Genomic DNA, 24,787 nt, shown 5'->3' on the forward strand with positions numbered 1-24,787 from the left:
CCTGCGCACGCTGGCCAGACTAGAGTGACCACTGGATGTAGATTGTCCAGCCCGTTACCCAGTCCGGCAGTTAAAAGTAAATCTCACAGAAAAAATCCAGAAGGAAAAAAAAATTACTATCTAAAAAATGTTACCAGGACCAAAGATCCCAGCAAGGAACCAGGTCCTTACTCCTGACTATGCAAAGTGACTATAGCAAGTACCTCTGGGACTGCCCATGGGTGTAGCCAGATGTTTTTTCTGCCTTGTGTCCTAGGAACTCCTGTAAGGGGCAGCATAACCCAAGAGCTGTCTGTCAATTAAGAGACATTTATATTTGTTTTCATATTACAGATTTTTGTTGCATTACAATCAGATTGTACAGTCACAGTGTAAAGTAGGTTTGGTCACTATAAGGCAGTTCTTGTAATGTTGTGCTATGTTCTGGAGCAGCCAATCAGAAGTGGCCATTTAGCCCCTTGTATAAGGGGGATTCCATGTGACAGATATGGGCTTTTGGATGTGATCATGTTACCACTACAATGTCATGAATAGTATAGTAAATGTCCGATCTTCGTGGGCAGTAAGGTGCCATGCTGGGATCGGTAAGATAAGCTTGCTGTCAGCCTCTAGCCCGCTCTACACTGTACTGGAGCCGAGTCCAGGCTGACTTCCTTTGCACTTGCAAGGGGCGTAGATGGAGCGGCCCCTCCCCCCTCGCCAACCCAAATCCATCTCTTCTGTTCACGAACCTCTTTTTTGACGCAGGAGAAATCCAGATCCGAAGTACGTCACTAATCATTGTGAGCCCCTAAACTGCAGCTTGTATGTGAAAAAAATCTAGGTGGGGGGAGGAATAGTTCTAGAAGGACAAGATAGAGGAAGGGGGAGCCAAAGTGAAAGGTACATAAGTATTGATCGCATAAAGTGACAGAAGATGGACGATCGCCGAGCATGGGGAGGGCTGGCCCCATAGGGCACTGCTAAAAAAAAGTCTGGAGGAAGAAGAAAGAGGTGGGGGGACATTGCGAAATCTACCTGATCCGGGTCCCAAGGAAAGAAGGACCCCCTCCAAGTGAAGGGACTTCCATGGGTTACACCCCCTCCCTACCTGGAGATCAGAGGAGAGAAAACCACCCCACAGCCCTCCAGCATGAGCCTGCCATAGGATTGAGTGCAAAGTAAAGCACCCACCCCCTTTTAGCTGAGCCCAGGCGGCAGCATAGATTGCAGGACTATGGAGTGAGCGATCTGCAGCCATTGCCCCCCGGACGGACGGATGGATGGATGGTGTGTGCGGAGGACATAGAAGCACTTAGTTGGTGTGCGATGAGCCGCTGCTGGACTTTGTGGACGCTGTGCTGTTTGTCGTGGGATCCACCCCTCCTCCTCCTCTCCTAACCTGAGCTCATTCCACTCCGAGGACAACCCGACAGGCGGCAAGGTAAAGGCTGTGCCATGGTGGGGGGGGGGTGGGTGGATGGGAAGGTGCAGCGCAGGCGGCGGGCATTGCGCATGTTGGGCAGTCATGTTTAAAGAGTAAGAGGGAGGGGAAGAGCCAGAAACAACAACTTTTCCATCAACCTGCCCCTAAAATCTGCCTTTTACTAATGACTGCGGCACCGGGCCAGCCCGATCGGTCACCTCCCAGGGCGACTGCTGGTGCCACTTGGTTGGCACGCTGCAGGAGGGGAGAGGAAGGCATGGGTCCATGTTGTTGATGTTCTACCAGCCTTTCTGATCTGGGGATTACAGCCTCTGATCGTAGATGGTGGGTGATCGGGTTGGCGTATAGGTATGGAGCTGTCACATAAGATTGTTGGGGGGGGGGGGGGCGTGATGCTATGCCTGAGATCGCACTGTGGATGGGGCGAGATGTGCCGTCATGTCACTGAGTGCAATGGAAATGTACTGCACGTTGAAGGAAAGGACTGTAGGGGGCGTGGCTGTTGTTTACCTTCTGAAACTCACGGTTCCCATCGGACACCTCTGGGGGCGTTTTCTACAAGATGATCTTTGTAGAAACACTCACAAGGCACAACATGCGATCACAGCTTCTTCCTGCACTACAGGCCCCATCTACACAGCCTGTTTACAGGGGAGAGGAAGGGGTTTTATTGGTAGATGCTGGTTTATATATTATTAATGAAGAATTATTTCATGACTAAAACTGGAGCCGCCGTGCATAGTAACTAATCAGCTTCTAGCTGCAGCTAAGCTATGAAAATGAAAGCTAGAAGCTGATTGGCTGTCATGAACAGATACTCCAGAGTCGTAGTAGATTTCCTCAAGTTTTTTTCTCTGTATATAATATCCTTTTATACCCTGTATAGTCTTTGATTTGGAATCAGTAGTTTTGTACTAGTGTTAGTAGCCCTGATCTGCCATCAATAGTCTTGAATTGTCATCAGTAGTATGAGTTTTATTTTTCCTACCCCTATAATTACACTTGTTTTGGGATTGAGTTTGCACTTTTAAAACGTGCTTGGAAGAGTAGCCATTGTCAGCTTTGAATTATTTATCAGTGTGAAGTCTGCAATATTGATGCTCTATAAGAGGATCTGAAACAGCTGTGGGGCAGGTGGTCCATAGATGCAAGCTGACTTCCCCTGGGTCTTCTGTTATCTGATTTATCCAGCACCTACATCCATACACATGGGCCCAGGGCCCTTTTAACACTGCTCTTTGTCTGATAACAATCCCCAATTTGCACGCTTGTAAATCATGGCATTCCCCTTCTTGGGTAGCAGATGATTGCACTTTCTTGGCCCTTACACAGTGCAATGAGAAGCCAACTGTAGCTGGGGCACTGGAGGATCTGTGCTGTCATTGGTGGAGGAAACGCATGTCAGCCATTGGCTAGAAGGGGGAAGGTGTGTGAAGGGGAAGTGTTTATTACTCTTGTACACAGTTGTCAGACACTCTCTAAGGAAGAGCAATTGAATTAAGTCATGGTAAATGACAGTTATTGTGACAAATTGGATTTGGCTGTCAGCAGACACACATCACACTTGTATTGTAGTCATTTCACAACTGTTTATAAATGAGCAGTGTTTCCAACTACTTTAAGTCTGGACTTTGTTTACGTCTTTCCAATTAAGTTTTGATGTTCAGGAATCCACGTTCTTGGGAAAATGGGTTGTGTTTGTGACCATTTTATTGTTTTTTGGTTACAGTTATTTTTATAATTGGTTTTGATATTGATTTGCTGGTAATCATAGGCTTTAACCTCAACGCAAGCCTAAATCCAATACCCTCCGCATACTAAAAAGATGATTATTATTGTTATGTATTATGATTAGACTTATGGCCGGAATACATGATAAGAATATCGGACGAAAATTTCCGTTCAGCGAGCGATCGGCCGATATTCTACTCCTTAATGTCCAGCCATCAATGAGCGATATCGATATTGTGAACAAAAAATACCGTTTGAAAAACCCTGAAAAAATTCTGTCATCTCGTTTGCGAAAGAACGATATTCTATACGTTGGTCTTGAGGTCGTTCAGTTTAACCTCATCACGCATGCCCGAAAATATTTTCCCGGAAATGTTTGTTGACCCGGAAGCATCGTTAATGTTGGCAACGGTTTCGATGATCGGCGGGCACCGGTCGGGCGATATTCGGGCCGTGTATGTTGGCAACGTTTTCGACCGACAAATACTTTTTCAAAAGTCGGTGGTCGAATGATCGGGCGATATTCTAATCGTGTATTCACACCATTAGAGCCGGTTCACACTGAGGCGACACGACTCCGTACTACTTCGGGGGCGACTTGTGCATTGCCATGCACCACGACTTCAGAGCGACTTGCATGGACTTCACATAATGGAAGTCTATGCAAGTCGCTCCGAGGTCGCCCCGAAATAGTACAGGACCCTTTTTATAAGTTGGAGCGACTTGTGTCGCTCCTATTAGAACGGGTCCTGTAGCAGTCAATGGACCACGAGGGAGCGCGACTTGTCAGGCTGACCAGTCGCGCTAGTGTTAACCGGGTCTTAAAGTGGATCTTCACCCTTATCGGTATGTCTGTGCGCAAACATCTGCCACTTCAGGGGCACAATGGAGATGCTTGTTTTTCACGGTGTACACAGGGAATAAATCCTTGTACAGCTAGACCACACCATGACTGATGAAGATGAGCAGTACCCTTCATACAGAAGAATAAAAACTGCTTCTGCTTGGTTGCTATGGGTTACTACATTTGCTTTTTGCACATTAATGGTGACTAATCCTGCATGATTTGAGGAGTAGTACTTTTTATGCAGTAAGAAATCTGTGGGGGCATGTTGATTAAAGTTGCTCTGTTTCATAGGGGGAGAACAGGAAAGAGCTGCCATTAGCCTCTGTTTTATCTGCAGCTTGAGAATTTGGGTGGTGTTAAGCTGGATACACACTATACAACTTTTGTTGATAGATTTCCATTAGATTTACCTTCAACTATGTAGTGCAAGGGCCTGCCTGATTGCATACAAATTGAAAGTGTTTAGGTTTGACCTCATATTATATGGTTTTGGTAAAGGTAAAAATCTAAAGGAAATTGAGTAGTGTTTATCCAGCTTTTGGCTCCTTTCACGCGGTCCGTTGTGTCGACGGACTCCGTGCTGCTCAGCGGGGGATCGATACACTGATCCCACCTGAGGCAGATGACATCTACCTCTCTGCTCTGTGTGCTGAGAGGGAGGTGTCAGAGCCCCGCTGCTCTCTATGGGGAATTGGATGAGAGTGGACTGCCTGTCCGCTCTCATCCGATTCCGATCCCTTGGATGGATGGAAAATAGGGATTTCATCTGTCTGGATTTCACGGACAGGATCGGATGCGGATGGCAGCGGGTGTCAGCAGACATGTCTCCGCTGACATCCGCTGCCCCATAGGGATGCATGGAGGATCCGATCAGATCCGCCTAAAAAACTTACAGGCGGATCTGATCAGATCGTTCGTGTGAAAGGACCCTCGCAGGCCTGATATTTGTGGCACAATCTGTTACCATCAGGAGCGAGTTTGAGTGAGGTGGTGCTGCTGGAGGATTGAGGATGTTTGAGCTTTGTTTGTGGAGCCAAATGTACTGGTAAACAACATGTTTGCTCACTGGTGTAGTGGTGCACCGAAGTTGTGGTTAAGAAGTGGGTGACCATCACTGACTCATATTATTCAGATAAACGTTTTGGAAATAGTTACTTTATTTTATTGCACAAGTCCCATTTTGGTGGACGGAAATTGAAGTGGCAGTCAATAGGCTGCAGGAGATACACTTCTATTCATAAGAGATACATGAACCTTTTTTGGTGTTTTCTATTATATGATATTTATGTACTAGACAATTTGCATGTGTCACTTTAGTTATGTATCTCTATTCCTTTTTGCACTTTATATTTATATATTATTTTAGTTAGGGCATATAACGTAAGCATTAATATGTTGATTGAAATGGGATTCTATTTGTTTTTTATTTTTTAAACTTCTGGTGTATTTAGGAAAGTAGAACAAATGCTTTGTTTGTATAATGACGATTATTTAACACTGTTTTTCGTTTCAGTTTTCCTAAATGTTCAAAATTGTGTGTAAAAATGGTTACCCTGACTATTGTCCAAGCTATATTCTTATAGTATATCTATAGCCAAAATGCGTTTTTTTTATTTATTTTTTTAAAGTTTACTTTGCTATCTGTGTGCATTTTTGTAGACACACTTTAGGTCAAACCACCCAAAGTGTCGTTGCTTGTGCCCACTTCTGCTAATGCCAACACTGAGGTTGGTGTCCCTTCTTCCTCAGTGCTCTCTCTCCCAGGTTACTGCATGTGTCAAAGCCTGAAGGTGCATGGCCAAGAACTTTTGTACTAGGGGTGGGCAAAGCCTGATGGTGAACTGAAAGACTAATTCCCCTTCCGCCTATGTCATCTGCTTTCAATCACAGGCAAAGCGAACCTGTTGGGAAACTAGTCTGAGTTCCCCATTAGGTTCTGCCTACCCTACAACTCATATTCATGCCTGCTGCACTTGTTGGGGGGAGCCTGATGACCCATGTGTTTTTACTGCCCCCCCAACCTAAAGTGTAAATGAGGCCTAGCGGCTACTTGAACAACAGTAAAAATGTGATGGTTGCCACTACCTAAAATGAAAAAAAGTTTTGTTTTTAGATCTACTTTAAAGTGGTTCTGAAGGCCAAGTTTCTTTTCCTAAAATAAAAATGGATTTATACCCCCCTGCTCTGTTCACTATTTTTGTACACAGCGGTCCCTTACCTCTTCTTTAACAGTCCCCACCGGCGCTGTCCTCTTAATTTAATTTCTTTTGCAAGTGATCCCATAGCAAGCTGTGTTCTATGGGGGCACACCTACAGAGGTGCTCCTGAGCCATGCTGTGCGTGTCCATAGAGACACACAGCACGACTCGGCTGTGCCCCCCTGCTCCCTTCTCACAGGATTGACTGACAGCAGCAGGAGCCAATGGCTCCCACTGCTGCCTGTGTGTCCTGTGAGAAGAAAAACAGAAAGCAGCGTTTCGGGGACTCCGGTAAGTGTTTGGTGGGGGGAACAAGCCGTGGGACATTTTTTACTTTAATGCAGGGAATGCAGTAAGGCAAAAAATGTCTTGACTTTAGAACCACGTTTAGATGTGCAGTTGTAAACTTTTGCAGTCTTGTATTTGACTTCCAAAAAAGTTATTGCCTATGTCATGCAAGAGTGCCAGTTAGCAAACTTTCATTCATTCACAGAAAAGTAATTGGGGCATTCAGTGCCAAGATGGGATTTTTATATTTTGAAGGCTTTTCTGTTAGGGTTGTACTATTGACTTTTGATTTCATTTGTAGTTCTAGTATATTGCTTTCCTTGAATGGAGCTGCTGTGCAGCCTGTGATTTGGTATAGTTCTGAAATTATTGGAGAAGCACCCACAAACTGACCTACTGAATGTAGATTACCTGGCTTTCTTCAGCAATGGCTATACAACTGGAAACAGAAAGGGGGTTTTGTGTAAAGACTGGAGAAATGTGTCTGAATTGCCCAAAGTAACAAGTCGTCTCTTTAATTTTTGCTTTGAAAAGTAAACCTGAAGTAAGAATAAAATATAGAAGAAAAGTTACTGCCAAAGAGTATGTGCCTGTATTCAACAGAACTCGTGTTGCTTATACCATCTCAATGGGGCTAATTTATAAACGACAAATGATCTGTTTACTTTTGAAAGGGAATTTACACTTTGCTTAGTAATTGCAGTAAAAATTCACTTTGCAATACCACTGATGGCATGCAAGGAAAAAAACAAAAAAAAAAAAAATATTTTTTAGGGATGCACCGATCCAATAATCAGAAAGGATATCGGTGCAGATATGGCCATTTTTAGATGGATTGGTAACATTGGCCGATCCATTTTTTGCTTAGTAACGACTCCGCCATCCCTTACTAGGTGCAGTAGTAGTATGGGATGGGAGCCGCTACTTCCTGCATAGGTCCAGCTCTCAGGCGGAGTGATATCAGATGCACTCCGCCTGTGACTGGAGGAGCCATACACATGAAGCAGCGGCTTTGCTCTGTACTGCAGCCGCTTGCTTTGTGTGTAGCTCCAGATCGGTTCCGTTATCGGCGATTTCACAACGCCAGATATCGGTATCGGGTCCAAAAAAGTCGGATCGGTGCATCCCTAATATTTTTGCTTGCACATAATTGGATGATGGAAGTCAAGATTTTGAAGAAGCACGTTGTTAGTGTGAAACGTGTCAACCTTTGTCCTGGTGGCCGTTTTATACATTGTTTCAATAAATCTATTGGACCGGGCGGAGGTGTTTAGCCAATTTTTTTCCCAAAATGATGGAAGTCAGCAGATATTCACCTCATTTACTAAACTCTGGGGAAAATTCCCTTGAAAAGTGATTAGCCTAGTTTAACCAGTTCACGGCCACGCTTTAGCTAAAAGAAGGCTACAGCACAGTCGTCCAATTCTGGAAGGGTGTTCATGGATGTTCTCCAAGAACTGTACGCATCTGGTGTGTTCTGTTATCAATGTGTCCTTCAAACTCGGCTGATCACAGACCCTTGTAAAGGGTCAATCAGAGCAGCCCTTTACCACGTGATCAGCTGTGTGAAATCACAGCTGATCACTTGTAAACAAACTTGCCGGCTATCAGCAGTCCTTTCCTCATGCGCCTTTTACTTCATGAGGAGAGCCAGTAATCGGAAATTCTGATGCGGCATTTATACTATTAGGGCATTGATAATCAGTGCCCTGATTAGTGCTGCCCCATCAGTGAAAGAGGAAAAATTACTTTCTCTTTCATTCATCGACGGACACAGCTTCAGATCTTCATAACCGTTGGGTTATACTGCCCCCTACAGGAGTAGGACACTAGGCAGAAAAAAAGTCTAGCTATGCCCATGGGCAGTCCCAAGGGTTATACTCCCTCTCTGCTAGAGGCACTCAGTTTTTTTCTGCCTAGTCAGGCGTAAAGACCTAGTTCCTTGCTGGGATCTTTGGTCCTGGAAATTTTTTTTTTTTTTCTCCTGGATCTTTCCTGTGACATCTAAAATTAACTGCCGGACTGAGCGATGGGCTGGATAATTTAGATCCAGTGGTCACCCCAGTCTGGCCAGCGAGCACGTGCAGACCTCAGCGCCATGCTAGGTTGGCGGGGACATAACCACATTGGACAGGGGCTGGACCAACAAGTTAAATGCCTTGAGTGGTTGCATACGACCGGGCCTCGGCCCGAGTTGCAGCATTCCTCCTGGCCAACAGCCCCCCAATTTCGATGGAGAGGGGTTTTGTCTGGAGCGGTGCCCGCCTGGTTCCTGGTATGGTGAGTAGCTGACCCCCCCCTGGAGGGTTTTGGGATAGACGTGGGCCCTCCTTGGAATAATCGGACCCTCGGGTTCCCCTCCTTCCTGTCAGGAACCCCCCTGTCATCTGTCCCCCATCCCCCCCCTCCACATATGTTGGAGCTGTTTGGGTGGTCTGGTCCGCCTCCTCGGGTGGGGACAGGGCGCTATGCTGGTGATGAGGGGCCGGGGGTGTGCCGCTGGCGACCGGATGATCGACTGTGCGGGGGGTTGTACTTGGTGGGGGCTCCTGCCGGGGCCCCCTGTCCTGTCTGGGTCGTCCTTGAGGCCTGGGTCCCAGTAAGCCTCATGGTGCCGCCATTTTGTTGTAGCCTGTTTGTTTCTAGACACGGCGGCCATGTTTGTGTAGTCCAGCGGCCATTTTGCAGTGGTTTGCCATTGAAAATAGTGGCCGCCATTACAGTGGGCAGCGATTTTGGCGGTGGGAGCCCCTGGTGCTAACTCCTGGATCCTTTCACTTCCTGAACGGCCATCGTAGAGTGCAGAATATACTGGTTGCTGCAGGTGCCTGTCTCTGTTGAGTGGTGAGTCTGGTGGGGTTCTCTCCCTCTCTGCTGAGGATCGCTTGGTGCTTGTGCCTGGCAACCGGGTGGTGCTGTCAGCGCGGTGGGGTTTGTCTCTTGCAGTGTTTTACACTTTTTGTGGGGTCCCCCTGGTGACTCATGGAGTCTTTGAGCACATCTCTCCACCTGATCCCCTCTCTGAGACTGCCGGGCCCTCTGGGTCCCAACCATCCATTGATACACTGACGGCAGTCCTGGAGTCCTTTGTGTCCTGGGTGGAGGTGGTCTTTGGGTGACGGGCTAGAAAACAGTGCCCCCCGCCTTCCCCTGCTTCATCTGTCTCATCAGATCCTGAATCTTTTTTGGCCGCCGTGGACTTGGGTCACCCTGCTGGGTCTGCAACCACGCACCCAGAATCCTCCGATAGGCGCAGGTTCCCTTTAGCACTCACAAGCCATCCAGAGCTGCAAAGGTGTTTCCTTACCCCGCCTATTTTGACTAAATTGTCACTAAAGAGTGACGATCAAAGCATCCCTGTAGGGTCCCTAATCGCCTTACTAGCCGTTTACCCCTATGAGGAGTCCCTTCTTAAGAAGTGGACTGTTCCATCAGTGGTGGACCCTCCGGTTTCCAGTTTGAACAAGGCAACCATGATTCCGGTTGAAGAGTTGGAAGAGTCTCCAGCCTTTAAGAATCTAGCTGACAGGAAGGTGGAGGCTGTGGCCCGCAATATGTACACTCTGGCTGGTTTGGCACTGAGGCTGGTATTCACCATTTCCCTGGTGTCAAACTCTGACAGAGTGGGCTAAGCTTTTATGCCATGACCTGGAGGGAGAACAGCTCCCCCTCTGCCTTTGTTGAGCTGGCAGACCAGCTGGTCCAGGGGCTGCAGTTTATCTGTGATGCCTCTTTGGTTGTGGCTCCCCTAGTGCTCGGCTCTCTGTTTTGGCAGTGGTCCTTCGGCATGTCTTTTGGCTCAGATGCTGGTCTGCGGACCAGACTTCTAAAAAGGCCTTGACTGATCTTCCCTTTTCAAGGAGATCACCTGTTTGGAGCTACCCTGGATGACCTAAACGGTCTCACAGGGGGAAAGAGTACCTTTCTTCAGCAGGCTACTGAGCGCAAGGAACCTCGTTGTAGACGTGGGCCTTCCTTTTCGGCTCCTAAGAAGTTTTCTCCTCTCACCCTCCAGGACGGCAACACATTAGAAAGATTAGAGGCTCCACTCTACAGGAAACACAATTAGTTCACAGTTGTTAAAAGGTCCCACCCTTCCTCTTGTCCATCAGTACTCATTGTGTTTGTCCTACAGTGAAACATTTGTTTTTTTTTCTCTGACCTGAAGACTTTGAGTCGGATGGTCCCCCTGTGAGGCAGGTTCAGGAGTGCCGGTGAGGGCTGCGCTATTCCTGCACGCCTTTTCTTGGCTTCTTACAGGTCGCCTCGGTGACACAGACAGTCGGTCACAACTGTGCTGGTCCCTCCGCCTGTTGCCCCCTCTACAGCAGGGATATTCTCCTGTCCTCCCCTGCAGGCAGGCACCACGCCAGGAAGTTTAGCCGCAGGACATACTGGCGGCCTAGGGAGGACAAGGCGTGATCCAAGCCTCGTTTTGAAACCGGAACTTTCGGTTTTTGTGCAAGGTAGAGGTGGAGCATGCGCAGTGCCACCCTAAAGAGGGAGTCAAGCGCAGAGGAGATGCTGGACCTGCGTGGCGGTGGTAAGGCGGCAGAATCTCTAGCTAACAGCCAGAAAGCTGCCAGAAGTGTGAAGCCCGCTGCAACCCACCTCTTGGAGAAGGAGGAGGGAAAGATGGCGCAGGTGGCTGCAGGCAAGAGCGAATCAGGACCCGGTAAGTTCTCTTTCCTTAATGTGGGGTAATACCAGTGTCAGGCTTAGTCCCTGGTAGTTCCCATGCTCTCCCCCTTGGGGGCCTGTGGCCAATTTATTGCCGGGCAGGAAGAGTGATGTATTTTAACTTCTCTTGCAGAATCCCCAGGTTGAATCCAGGAGGCCTCTGATAAACCAACCCCTGTATCTGCTAGCACTAGCTCTAAGAAGTATGGTAATTGTGGGGAGAGATTGCCCAGATCTCACACCAAGCCCCTTTGTTTTATAGGTGTATTAACAAACTGGCTGGTAAAGAGGCCTCAGGGTTAATGAAGGATTTCCTTAAATCTGTTAAGGAGGAAATGCTAGCCACTATGCAGTCCTTTTGCACCTCTGTAGCTTCAGCCCAGGTAGCAGACCCGGATGAGCTAACCCGTAAAGAGGGCCCTTCTTCTCAGGAAAGTTTACTTTCCAAGGCAGGGCCGATTGCCTTTCTGCCTGGTTCTCAGCCCCCTCTCCGCTCAAGCTAGGGAAGAGGAGGACTTAGGAGAGGCAGAAAGTCACGCAAAGTCTGAGCTTAGCTCTGGGGAGGAGGTTGATGTGGACCCAGATAGTGAGGCAGAGTAGAAAAAGTTAAACAGAAATCTTTTAGTCTGTAAAATCTGGAGGACTCCTTCAAGCTATTTATGCTATGGAAGAAATCCCAGAACTCCCTAAGGATACCTCAATGCAGGATAAGATGTATAAGGGATTGGTTAAAAACCAGTCCAAAGTATTTCCTGTTCACCAGTCTTTGAAAGATTTGAGTATTCAATAATGGGAGGTTCCTGAACGGAGTTTGGTCAGACCAAAGGTGTGGAAAGGCGATTCCCATTTGAGGAGGAGGTGCAGAAAATTGGGAGCCTCCCTGTCTTGGGTGACTGAGGTCTGACCTCTCCTTTTGAGGATACAGGAAATATCAGAGATGCCATGGGTCAGAATCTCTGCTGAAGAAAGCCTGGGATGCCAACTCATCCACTACGGCCCCAGTGATATCCTCAGCTAAGACCGGTGCTCTCATTAATTCAGCTAGGAGAGCCATTTGAGTAAAAGCTTGGGAAGGCGACTTTACTTCAAAAGTAAAGCTGTGTGGTCAACCTTTTGAAGGGTCCTTGTTTGGCCCACACCTGGATAAAGTTTTGCCCATGTCCTCTGAGAAGGGAAAGACATTTCCTAGCAAGCCCAAAAGGGAGAGATATAGGACATTTTTTCATGGTCCCCCCGGGGCAAAGTCCACAAAGAGCCAAAAAAGAACCCAATAAGAAGTAGGGCTTTGGTAGAGGTAGGCAAAGAAGTAATTTGTTTCCCAGCCCCCCCCCACCCCAGGCTCAAGCACAAAAGATGCTAAGTGACGCCAGAGTCAAAGTGGGAGGGGGGCAGGCTGTCTCATTTGATTTCCCAATGGGAGGAAATTTCAGTCAGTCCATACATTTCTCATTGCATTCAGGAAGGCTACTGCCTAGAATTTTGGTCCATACCCCCCACTGGAAGTGACTTTGACACATCCTCCAAAGGATGTACTAAAGAGGAGAGCCCTTTTGAATGGGATTCAATAACTAGCGGAACAACTAGTGATAGTTCCCGTGGTAGAAAGTCAGCTTTACCAAGGCTTTATTCCCACATGTTAATGGTACCCAAACCCTTGGGGAAATACCGCCTTATCATAAACCTCAGTAACTTAAACAAGTTCCTAGAGTACAAGAGGTTTTCAATGGAAGGTAGTTATACAATTCACAAAAACCTTTTGAAAAATGTGTTTATGACTACTCTGGATATCAGGGATGCCTACCTACATGTTCCAATTCTTCCGGAACAACAGGCCTTCATGAGATTTGTGGTGGTTACCAAAGAGGGGATTGCACATTGGCAATTTAGTGCACTCCCCTTTGGTCTAGCAGCCAGTCCAATAATTTTTACCAAGATCCTGGCAGAATCGGTGGCCTATCTTCATCTCCAGGGAATAGCCTTGATTCCTTACCTGGACGATCTACTGATCTTTGGTCCGTCGGCAGACCAGGTGAGATAAAACACCCAGAAGGTGTTAACAGTCCTATAGACGCTAGGCTGGTTAGTCAGCATGGAAAAGTAATCCCTGGAGCCGGCCCAGGTTCAGACCTATTTAGGGTACCTGGATAGACTCATGGGTACAAAGTCTTTTCCTTCCAAGGGAAAAGGTGAAAAAGGTAATCTCTTGGGTAAGATGGTTGATGGTCCCCAGCTATGAGGCTTAAGGCACAGGAGTGCCTAAGCACAGTCACACTTCAGGAAGCTCACTGCTATTTTTCTAGAGGAATTTATGGCAAAAAGGTAATTTTTTTAAAGGTACTGCTGCAGTTAACGTTTTTAGATATTCTCTTTAGGGTAGCAAATCTTTACTGTTGCTGTTTCCATCCACTTTAGGGCCTGTGTCAATTGACTTGTTCACATTAGACAGGTTTTATATTTCCATACAACTTTCAAGGATTGCAAAACACCCTCAAAGGTTAAATACAGGACAATATTAGGTCAACTACAGGTTGGATGCAGGTCAGTGAATTCTGAATGTTCTCAGAAGCATCTCAACCAGATGTCATGGACTTAGCCAAAAGCCCGCTGACACAGACCCTCTAGTTTCCTTGTTCTTTGCACTGAGGTTTTCCCAATCAGGAGTTAGTGCTTTGTACATCTTCAAACCAAGCCTGCTGTTTCTTCATTCGATCCAAGTAAAGATGATGTGTGTCTCACAAATCGGGATTGGCTGCACCATGGCATGACATCTCTGGCCTGTTGATAACTGGGTTGCGCAGCAGGAGGTGAGCGGCAATCGTGGTTCGGACAAGACCATCACAGACTGCGGTTGCTCCTCACCTCCTGCTGTGTGGCCATTTTCTCTCCGTGCTTCGGAGGAGCTAGAGATCTGCACATAGAGCAGGAGTCTTCATATTAACAAGTACTTAATCACTTGCCTGTTAATGTAAGTTGGGCAGCTTCTGCCCTCTGTCCAGATCTGCAGCTCCTCCCGCCCCCTGCACCGCTGAGGAGATGACAGTCGGCGAGGCGAGACCCTGAAGAGGACATACAGGCTGAATCCTGCCTCTGCCCTGTCAAAGGTTGAACTGTGCAGGGGAGGCAGAGGCAGAGACTGAAAGGGGGCACTGTAATGTTAGAGGAAAAAGGAAGGGGAACTGTGATTGCTATGGGTACTGTAATATAAAGGGGTCTACACTGTAAAGGGCCTCTTTACAGTGCAGTCCCCTTTATATCACTGTGCCCATTTACAGTGCAGTCCCCTTTAGATCACAGTCCCCCTTTACATTATAGACTGCGCTGTAAAGGGGCGCTGTTATGAAAAGGGGTTGTGGTGTCAAGGGGAATCAAGGACACTGTGGGACTGCTTCAAAGGGGGAATTGTGATGTATAGGGGGACTGTGGACACTGGTATAAAGGGGGGACTGTGCTGTAATGGGAGGTTGTGGTGTGAAGAGGAGCTGAGGACCAAGTCTTTGAAAATCCTGTCGCCACCCATCCCCCCTCCCCTCAGTCCCTGGATAAATTGGCTACCACAAACTGGTCATGGGTGTCAAAGATTGGGGACTGCTGCCTTAGCCCGTTGTACCTGGGCACCAATTAACAAGCTCACTTCACCTCGATCCTACATGGATGCACTCCTTCTGACAAATCAATTTTATGGGTCCAGAGAGCAAAAAAAATAATTTGGTTTTTATTTTGCTGGTAACTATACTGCAGATAAACACATGTAAACATCTCCTGTGTTTACATCTAATAAAAGCTTCCAACACTCAACAGAGTGTAAACACATTTTCTCTTACGTCCTCCGACAGTCGCCGCCTCTTCATATTCGTCACAATGGGGTATTAGCCCCGGTTCACACTAGGGCGACCTGTGAGGCGACCTGGTCGCCTCACAGGTCGCCGCAGGTCGCCTCCCATAGGGAAGCTACGGACCCGTTCTAATAGGAGCGACACAAGTCGCTCTGACCTAGAAAAAGGGTCCGGAGCTTCTTTGGGGTGACCAGGAGGTGACCGCCATAGACTTCAATGTTATGAAGTCTGTGGCGGCCGTTCCGAGGTCGCGGCGCGCTGCTCGCACTGCGATCTCGGAGGTCGCCCCTGAAAGTAGCGTCGCGCCAGTGTGAACCGGCGCGTAGACTTTGCTCCGTAGGAGTAGCTAGGCAACAGAATATGTCAATATTAAAGCTTTTAACATATCCCACCCCCAGGGGGTGGTCCCCTCAGTCTATACCCTCCTGCTTCCTGTTCCATACCTCAGTTTCAATGTCTAGCTTTCAGGAGTAGGCTGGCTGTTTCTGTGCTGGGGCATTTTGTCTCAGCCTTTATCTTCTTTTTTGATTTTTATTTGAGTTTTTTTCTCTTTCTTTACTTAGCTGTTACTTTTGTCAGCATTAGTTAGTTCTTCTGATGAAGAGGATCATGCGGGCTGGGTCTCGGGCTGGCCCCCCTGGTCGCAGGTCGTGGGCCAGTGGCTTCCCAGCCTGCCATCGAGCGTTCAGTCAGGTATTTTTCCTGGCACATATGAACGACCCATCCCTGTTCGCTGCATGGATGCTATGGTGAGGTGGCTACCTCACTGGACGCCATGCGGTTTCGCACCGCAGTCCTCCTGCGTCCTGGCTGCGACTCTCCCTGTCACATGTGCAGTGGCTTGATCGCTTGTGCGGGTTCCCCACGCCAATCAGAAGGTAAGTGTACTCTGTGTGGGGACCTGTCTGTTTAGTGGGTGTCAGTCTGGGACTGTGTAACCCTGCATGTCTGTTTCACACTGTGGGACTCCCTGTCTGGATGCTGCTGTGGGCTGCATAGAGGGGGGCTGTGATACACTGTTCTGTGTGCATAACTGTGTGATTTCTCTGTGTGACATGCTATATGTTGTAGGACATGCTGTGGATCATGTTTTGTGCAACATGCGGCTGCCGCTGCTGCGGTCCGCCATTTTAATGTTAACTGCAGGCATGTGAGGGCTTCTCCTATTGCGGGGAGCGGCGTTTTTGGCGCCAAGAGCCGCCATTTTGGCGGCGATCGCTCCGGCCTCATGTAGCACTGCATTTCCCTCCTCCCCCGGCGGCCATTTTTTTGTAGCCTTCCATAGGCTTTATAGGAGCGGCTTCTGTTGCATCACTTCCTTTTCCCTGGGCACACCGATCGATACAGCAGCAGCAGAGTTCTCTCCAGGTTTTTATCCTCCTGAGTCCTGTGTTCCTTGCCTAAGTTTGTAGTTTTCCCTGTGGGGGTCACGTTGTGCTGGTGTGTGTGTGCGGTGGGCTGCGCTAGCCGCGCTTTTAAAGGGACAGTTACCCTTTTTTCTCCTGCACACTTCTGGGGGCATGGATTCTCAGGAAAGCAAATTTCCTCCCACTTTACTGGGTGGACAAGGGGCTGCTGCTGTTTCCCCTGAGGGGGGCGATTTGGCCACTGTTGTGGCTAACCTGGCTGCTCAGGTGCAGATGCTGGTGGCTGCTCAATCCACTAAAAGGCCCAGAGTTTCAATCTCCTCTGATTCAGAGGGCGAAGGTGATGGGGCTGCTATGGCTGGGGTCCCCTTATAGGGGTCCCGTTCGTCCCTGGACTTTGCGGGGTCGGAGGGGGATGCAGAGGTTGAGGGGGTTGATGATTCTCCCCCTGGCTCGTCTGAAGAGCTTGCAATCATGGATGAATTGGTTGCTTCTATCAAACAAACGCTGCATTTACAGGATGAACCATGTCCACCTGCCGTTCTGGCTTCTTATGGGACTCAGCGGAGGCGCAAAACATCGCAGGTTTTTCCTTGCACTGAGGATTTTCAGCGCGCTGTTAGTGAACAATGGCGCAATCTTAAAAAGCCTTTTGCTGTGCCTAGTAGGTTCAAGCTGCGTTATCCCTTCACTCCCGCCACTGATGAACGGTTGGTGTGTCCCACCTCCGGTGGATCACGCGGTGGCGGTTTTGAATAAATCCACTGCGATTCCGGCAGAGGATACCCCGGTGTTCCGGGAATCTACGGACAGGAGACTGGAGTCTCTCGCCCGTCATACTTACTCGGTTACCGGTTCCATGCTTAAAGCGATTTTTGCTTCTCTTATGGCAGCTTAGGCTATTGCGGATTGGACGCAAGTACTCAGGCGCGTCCTGGTGGCTGATTCTGCCCCGCCGGCGACGTTGGCTATGGTGGATCAGTTCCATCAGGGTGTCATGTATTTGTGTGATGCGGAATTGGATGTTATTCCTTTGGCTGCACGTGTGCACAGCGTGGCGGTGTTGACACGCCGTTTGATTTGGCTAAAATGTTGGTCTGTGGACCAATCCTCTCGCAAGACCTTGGCTAATTTGCCCTATTCGGGATCTCGCCTTTTTGGCGACTCACTGGATACGCTGATTAAGGGGATCTCTGGGGGTAAGAGCACGCTCTTGCCCCAATCTCACAAGGCTAAGGGCGCTCAAGGTAAGAAGCACGCTTCATTTAGGCCCCATCAGGGGTCCTTTCGTGCCTTTCGGTCGCACTATAAGGGAAAACCCTTCAAGGGTCATGGTTCCCAAAAGAAACCGTGGGCAGGTAAGCAGAAGTCCGGCCAGTCCAGATCCGCTGCCCATAACAACGCAGCCTGAAGGGACGCCCTCACCCAGTTCTGGGGTGGGGGGACGTTTGCTCGGTTTTCTTCAACCCTGGCTGGCCCGCGTTCGGGACAGGTGGGTTCAGGAGATCGTTCGGTCTGGGTACAAGATCGAGTTTCTCTCTCGGCCGGTAAACAGGTTTTTTCCCTCAAACCTTCAACTGTCTCCGGAGCGTTTGCAGGATCTGCATCTGGCGGTGCAGGACCTGCGGGCTCAGGGAGTGGTGGTTCCGGTGCCTCATCGGGACAGATTTCGGGGGTTTTATTCAAATCTGTTCACTGTGCCCAGAAAGGAGGGCAAGGTGCGTCCGATTCTGGACTTAAAAGCTCTGAACCGCTTTGTGTGGGTTCGCAAGTTCCGCATGGAATCCCTGCGCTCGGTGGTGGCTGCTCTAGTTCCGGGAGAATTCATGGCCTCCATCGATTTTGAAGGATGCGTACCTACACATCCCCATTTTCGAGGGTCACCAAAGGTACCTTCGATTTGCCATTGCGGAGGATCATTATCAATTCGTGGCGTTACCCTTCGGTCTCGCTTCGGCTCCGCGGGTTTTCACCAAGGTGCTTGCACCCGTTCTGGCCTTATTGAGAGCCCAGGGTATCTCAATCCTGGGGTATCTGGACGACATTCTGGTTCGGTCTGCGACCAGTCAGGGTCTGGTGCAGGACCTGTCCGTCACGATGCAAACTCTGCAGGAGTTTGGTTGGACGATAAACTTCCCAAAATCGACTCTGTGCCGTCGGTTCGTCTTCCCTATCTGGGTATGATTCTGGATTCGGTTCAGGCAAAAGTCTTCCTACCGGAAGACAAGCTCAAAACGCTTCAGGACGAAGTCAGGTCCCTTCGGGACGTTCCGTGCTCATCCCTCCGGACGGGCATGAGGTGTTTGGGTTTGATGGTCTCGGCTTTCGAGGCGATTCCCTTCGCCCAGTTTCACATGAGGGATCTCCAGGCGGAGATCCTGTCCAGGTGGGACGGGCGACCACAATCTCTGGATCTTCAGATCTCGTTGAGTCTTTGCACGAGAAGGAATCTTCTATGGTGGCTGCAGTCCCCGGCGGTGTCGGGAGGCAAGTCCTTTCGTCCGTTTTCGTGGACGGTGATCACCACGGATGCCAGCCTGTCGGGCTGGGGTGGTGTTCTGGGCGTTCTTTCCGCCCAGGGTACTTGGTCGGAGGAGGAATCCTCCCTCCCGATCAACATTCTGGAATTGCGGGCGATAAATCTTTGCCTTCAACGTTGGACGGACAAGCTACAGGGCTGTCCGGTTCGGGTTCAGACGGACAATGCCACAGCGGTGGCCTACATCAACCACCAGGGGGGCACCAGGAGTGCCCGAGCGGCTCGGGAAGTGGCCGATATTCTGTCTTGGGCCGAGACGCACGTCCCGGCGATAACGGCAGTTCACATTCCGGGGGTGGAGAACTGGCAGGCGGATTATCTAAGCCACCAGACTCTGGACCAGGGGGAATGGTCGCTCCACCCGGAGGTCTTCCAGATGTTGTGCGCAAAGTGGGGTCTTCTGGATGTGGACCTGTTCGCGTCTCGTCTGAACAACAAGGTGGGAAGGTTCGTGGCAAGAACGCGCGATCCTCGGGCAGACGCGTCAGACGCGTTAGTGGCTCAGTGGCATCAGTATCGTCTGATGTATGCATTCCCACCAATTCAGTTGCTGTCCCGGTTCCTTCGCAGGTTGTCCTCGGAACCGAGAACGGTGATTCTGGTGGCGCCAGACTGGCCCCGCCGGTCTTGGTACGCAGACCTCGTGAATCTGGCGGTCGACGTTCCATGGCGTCTGCCTCTTTGGGAAGATCTTCTGTCTCAAGGACCGATATTCCATCCTGCTTTACAGTCGCTGGCTTTGACGGCCTGGCTGTTGAGACCGAGGTCCTGAAGGATAGGGGTCTCTCTCCGGAGGTCATTCATACTTTGATCAATGCTAGAAAGGCCTCTTCGGGGAAGATATACTACCGTACTTGGAAGGCCTACTTTGCCTGGTGTGAGTCCAGGGGGTATTCCCCTCGCTCATATTCGGTTTCGAGGGTGTTGGCTTTCCTTCAAACGGGCGTGGACCAGCGTTTGGCGTTGGCCACGATTAAGGGTCAGATTTCTGCTCTGGCCTTTCTTTTTCAGCGCCCTGTGGCGTCTAATTCTCTGGTTAGCACCTTTTGTTCAAGGGGTGCGGCACCTGGTCCCTCCTCGGAGGGAGCCTTTGCCTCCATGGGACTTGAACCTTGTTCTGTCCGTGCTGCAACATGCTCCCTTTGAAAAGATCAGGGAGATCTCGTTGCCTCTGTTGTCCAAAAAGGTCGCCTTTTTGGTGGCGATCACTTCGGCTTGCAGAGTTTCGGAGCTGGCAGCTTTGTCGTGCAGGTCTCCGTATCTGGTACTTCACTTGGATAAGGTGGTCTTGCGACCTAATCCTTCTTCTTTTCTTCCAAAAAGGGTTTCGGAATTTCACCTCAATGAGGACATTGTCTTGCCTTCGCTTTGCGTGAAGCCTAAGCATCCGAAGGAGGTGTCCTTTCATTCCTTGGATGTTGTCAGGGCGATCAGGGTTTACCTGGATTCGACAAAATCCTTTCGCAAGACGGATTCTCTTTTTGTCCTTCCTGAGGGGCCTCGGAAGGGCATGGCGGCGTCGGCTTCTACCATCGCCAAATGGATCAGACAGACCATTGAGCAGGCATATGCTTTGAAGGGAAAAGTTCCTCCTATGCCTGTGAAGGCGCACTCTACTAGATCCCTGAGTACGTCTTGGGCCTGTCATCATCGGGCCTCTGTGGCCCAGGTGTGTAAGGCGGCGACTTGGTCGTCCATTCACACCTTCTCTAAGTACTCTACAAAGTGGATGTTCAGGCATCGGCAGATGCTTCCTTTGGCCGCAAGGTTCTTAGTGCGGCAGTACCTTAAGGTCCCTTGTTTTTCTGGGCCCTTGGCTGTTTGGGATGTTTTTATCCCTAGGTTATTTGTTCTTCCTGGGTTGTTGCTCCTGGTGAGCAAGCTTTTTTTCATGTTGCCCAGTTGGTTTCCTTCCTTTGGTAAGGTTACTTTCTCTGCTGTGGAGACGGCGTTGCCTTAGGCGCAGCTGCATTTCCCACCCCTCATGTTTGCACTGCTTTGGGACGTCCCCCATTGTGACGAATATGAAGAGGCGGCGACTGTCGGAGGACGTAAGAGAAAACTGAATTTTTGTAAAATCTTACCTGTAAAATTCCTTTCTCTGAGTCCTCCGACAGTCGCCGCCCCCGCCCCTCTTTTGGGGTTTTGTGTATGTACTCTACTGCTATTCTACTGAAACTGAGGTATGGAACAGGAAGCAGGAGGGTATAGACTGAGGGGACCACCCCCTGGGGGTGGGATATGTTAAAAGCTTTATTATTGACATATTCTGTTGCCTAGCTACTCCTACGGAGCAAAGTCTAATACCCCATTGTGACGAATATGAAGAGGCGGCGACTGTCGGAGGACTCAGAGAAAGGAATTTTACAGGTAAGATTTTACAAAAATTCAGTTTTTCTTGACTTGGTAATTTAAATATAATTTTTTTAAATGGTTTTGAACATCAAGTGTACAAATGTACAAACCGGATTCCAAAAAAGCTGGGACACTGTACAAATTGTGAGTAAAAAAAAGAATGGACTAAGGGTCCATGTACACGGGAAGCTGGAAATGGCCATTTAGGAGCAGTTGGGCGTTTTTTTCAGAAGCCCCTGAACGCAGCTCCATGTTATCTTATCTGTCCATGTACACATGGTCGTTTACAGTCATTTGCAGGCAGTTGCGTTCAGGGACTTTTTTTAGAACGCAATTATTTGCGTTCGAACGTGTGTTTCCCGGCGTTTTAAAACGCATGAACGTGACTGAACGTGATGAATTTTCGTTCAGCGACGTTATAAGTTTTTTTTTTTTCTTCCATTCAAAATCAATGGTTCCCTATGGGAGCCTATTGATTTGAATGGAAGTCGCACCGCAAGTCGGACCTGCACTGTGAGAATCTTGAGGGGGAACTCCACACCAAAAATTCCCCCCAAAATCCATACCAGACCCTTATCCGAGCATGCAGCCCGGCAGGCCAGGAAAGGGGAGGGGACCCACCCCGGAGGGGACCCACCCCCCCTGGACCACACCAGGCCACATGCCCTCAACATGGGGGGGTTGTTAGTGCTTTGGGGCAGGGGGAGCTCTGCACCCCCCACCTCAAAGCACCTTGCCCCCATGTTGATGAGGACAAGGGCCTCATCCCCACAACCCTGGCCGGTGGTTGTGGGGGTCTGCGGGCAGGGGGCTCATCGGAATCTAACAAGGGGGCCCCCCAGATCCCGGACCCCCTCCCTATGTGAATGGGTATGGGGTACACTGTACCCCTACTCATTCACCACATAAAAGGCAGTGTATGGAAATAACGACAGGAGACGTTTTGGAAAGTTTATTAAAAATCTTCATCCGTCTCTTCTTGTGTTCTCCTCTCCGGGGTCTTCTGCTCTTTTGCTGTCCGCTCTTCTTGTGTTCTCCTCTCCGGGGTCTTCTGCTGTCCGCTCTTCTTGTGTTCTCCTCTCCGGTGTCTTCTGCTCTTTTGCTGTCCTGTTGAGGGCATGTGGCCTGGTGTGGTAAAGGGGCGGTGGGGCCGCTCGCTCGTCCCCTCCCCTTTCCTGGCCTGCCGGGCTGCATGCTCGGATAAGGGTCTGGTATGGATTTTGGGGGGAACCCCTACCCTCAAATTCCATACCGGACCCGAAGGGCCTGGTTTGGAACCTGGGGGGGACCCCCACGCAGTTTTTTTCCCATTTATGGCGTGGAGTTCAAGATTCTCACAGTGCAGGTCGCGCCGCAAGTCGGATCCAACTTGCGGTGCGACTTCCATTCAAATCAATAGGCTCCCATAGGGAACCATTGATTTTGAATGGAGGCAGAAAAATGCTGCTAAAAGCAATGTGGCCAAACGTGCAATAACGCAAATGGAAAAAGCTACTGAAAGCACGTTTTAACAGCTGCTTTTTCCCGGTGTCAGAAATAGCTTTGTAGGACGCTTTTTCTAACGTCCCGTGTACATGGAGCCTAATTTACAAATCTCATAAATGTAAATTTTACTCACAATATAATATAGATAACATATCAAATGTTGAAAGTGAGACATTTTGAAATGTCATGCCAAATATTGGCATTGTGGATTTCATGAGAGCTACACATTCCAAAAAAGTTGGGACAGGTAGAAATAAGAGGCCGAAAAAGTTAAATGTACATGTAAGGAACAGCTGGAGGACCAATTTGCAACTTATTAGGTCAATTGGCAACATGATTGGGTATAAAAAGAGCCTCTCAGAGTGGCAGTGTCTCTCAGAAGTCAAGATGGGCAGAGGATCACCAATTCCCCCAATGCTGCAGTGAAAAATAGTGGAGCAATATCAGAAAGGAGTTTCTAAGAGAAAAATTGCAAAGAGTTTGAATCTGGAACAATCTCTGTGCGTAAGGGTCAAGGCCGGAAAACCATACTGGATGGCGGTGACTTCGGGCCCTTAGACGGCACTGCATCACATATAGGAATGCTACTGTAATGGAAATCACAACATGGGCTCAGGAATACTTCCAGAAAACCTTTGTCGGTGAACACAATCCACCGTGCTATTCGCCATTGCCGGCTAAAACTCTATAGGCCAAAAAAGAAGCCATATTTAAACATGATTCAGAAGTGCAGGCGTTTTCTCTGGGCCAAGGTTCATTTAAAATGGACTGTGGCAAAGTGGAAAACTGTTCTGTGGTCAGACGAATACAAATTTGAAGTTCTTTTTGGAAAACTGGGACGCCATGTCATCCGGACTAAAGAGGACAAGGACAACCCAAGTTGTTATCAGCGCTCAGTTCAGAAGCCTGCATCTCTGATGGTATGGGGTTGCATGAGTGCCTGTGGCATGGGCAGCTTACACATCTGTTTGGGATCCAAGCTTGGGTGTGACCGCTCCAGGTGAGGCAGTATCAGGTGCTGGTCGGATCCGTCATCCAGTAACTAGTTTGTAGAGGAAAAAGTGACCGCACTCCAAGGTTGAAATCAAAAAGGGAGTGATTTATTCTACATCAAACAAACGCGTCTACCTTTTTTGTCCCATGTTTTACAGTTTGATTCTTTGATGTTTGTTTGATGTAGAATAAATCACTCCCTTTTTGATTTCAACCTCGGAGTGTGGTCACTTTTTCCTCTACAAACTAGCTTACACATCTGGAAAGGCACCATCAATGCTGAAAGGTCTATCCAAGTTCTAGAACAACATATGCTCCCATCCAGACGTTGTCTCTTTCAGGGAAGACCTTGCATTTTCCAAAATCACAATGCCAGACCACATACTGCATCAATTACAACATCATGGCTGCGTAGAAGGATCAGGGTACTGAAATGGCAAGCCTGCAGTCCAGATCTTTCACCCATAGAAAACATTTGGCGCATCATAAAGAGGAAGATGCGACAAAGAAGACCTAAGACAGTTGAGCAACTAAAAGCCTGTATTTGAGAAGAATGGGACAACATTTCTATTCCTAAACTTGAGCAACTTGTCTCCTCAGTCCCCAGACATTTGCAGACTGTTATAAAAAAGAAGAGGGGATTCCACACAGTGGTAAACATGGCCTTGTCCCAACTTTTTTGAGATGTGTTGATGCCATGAAATTTAAAATCAACATATGTTTCCCTTTAAAATTATACATTTTCTCAGTTTAAGCATCTGATATGTCATCTATGTTGTATTCTGAATAAAATATTGAAATTTGAAACTTCCACATCATGGCATTCTGTTTTTATTCACAATTTGTACAGTATCACAACTTTTTTGGAATCGGGTTTGTACCTAGAAAACTATTGTTTGATTTCTGATTTGTTTAAAAATGTTTGCTTTGCAGACCTGTGTGCTTGGTTTTTGACGCTAGTGTGCCTCATATTGAAGCTTACCAATTCCTAGATGAATTAGACTCATTAGTCCAAACTAGGAGACGGGGGGTGGGGAGGGCTCAG

General features: G+C 48.6%; 1 protein-coding gene across 1 annotated transcript in view; it reads left to right on the plus strand.

The window, feature by feature from the left end:
* The first annotated feature begins 1,294 nt into the window (after positions 1 to 1,294).
* JADE2 (jade family PHD finger 2) overlaps positions 1,295 to 24,787 on the plus strand; it is an 829,642-nt gene continuing 806,149 nt past the window's right edge. Inside the window, exon 1 of the mRNA XM_082255681.1 lies at positions 1,295 to 1,423. The gene's annotated coding sequence lies outside the window, so the exon portion shown is untranslated. The remainder of the gene's footprint in view (positions 1,424 to 24,787) is intronic.

The sequence above is a fragment of the Pelophylax lessonae genome, assembly GCF_965119305.1.
Source record: "Pelophylax lessonae genome assembly, chromosome: 4".
NCBI lineage: Eukaryota > Metazoa > Chordata > Amphibia > Anura > Ranidae > Pelophylax > Pelophylax lessonae.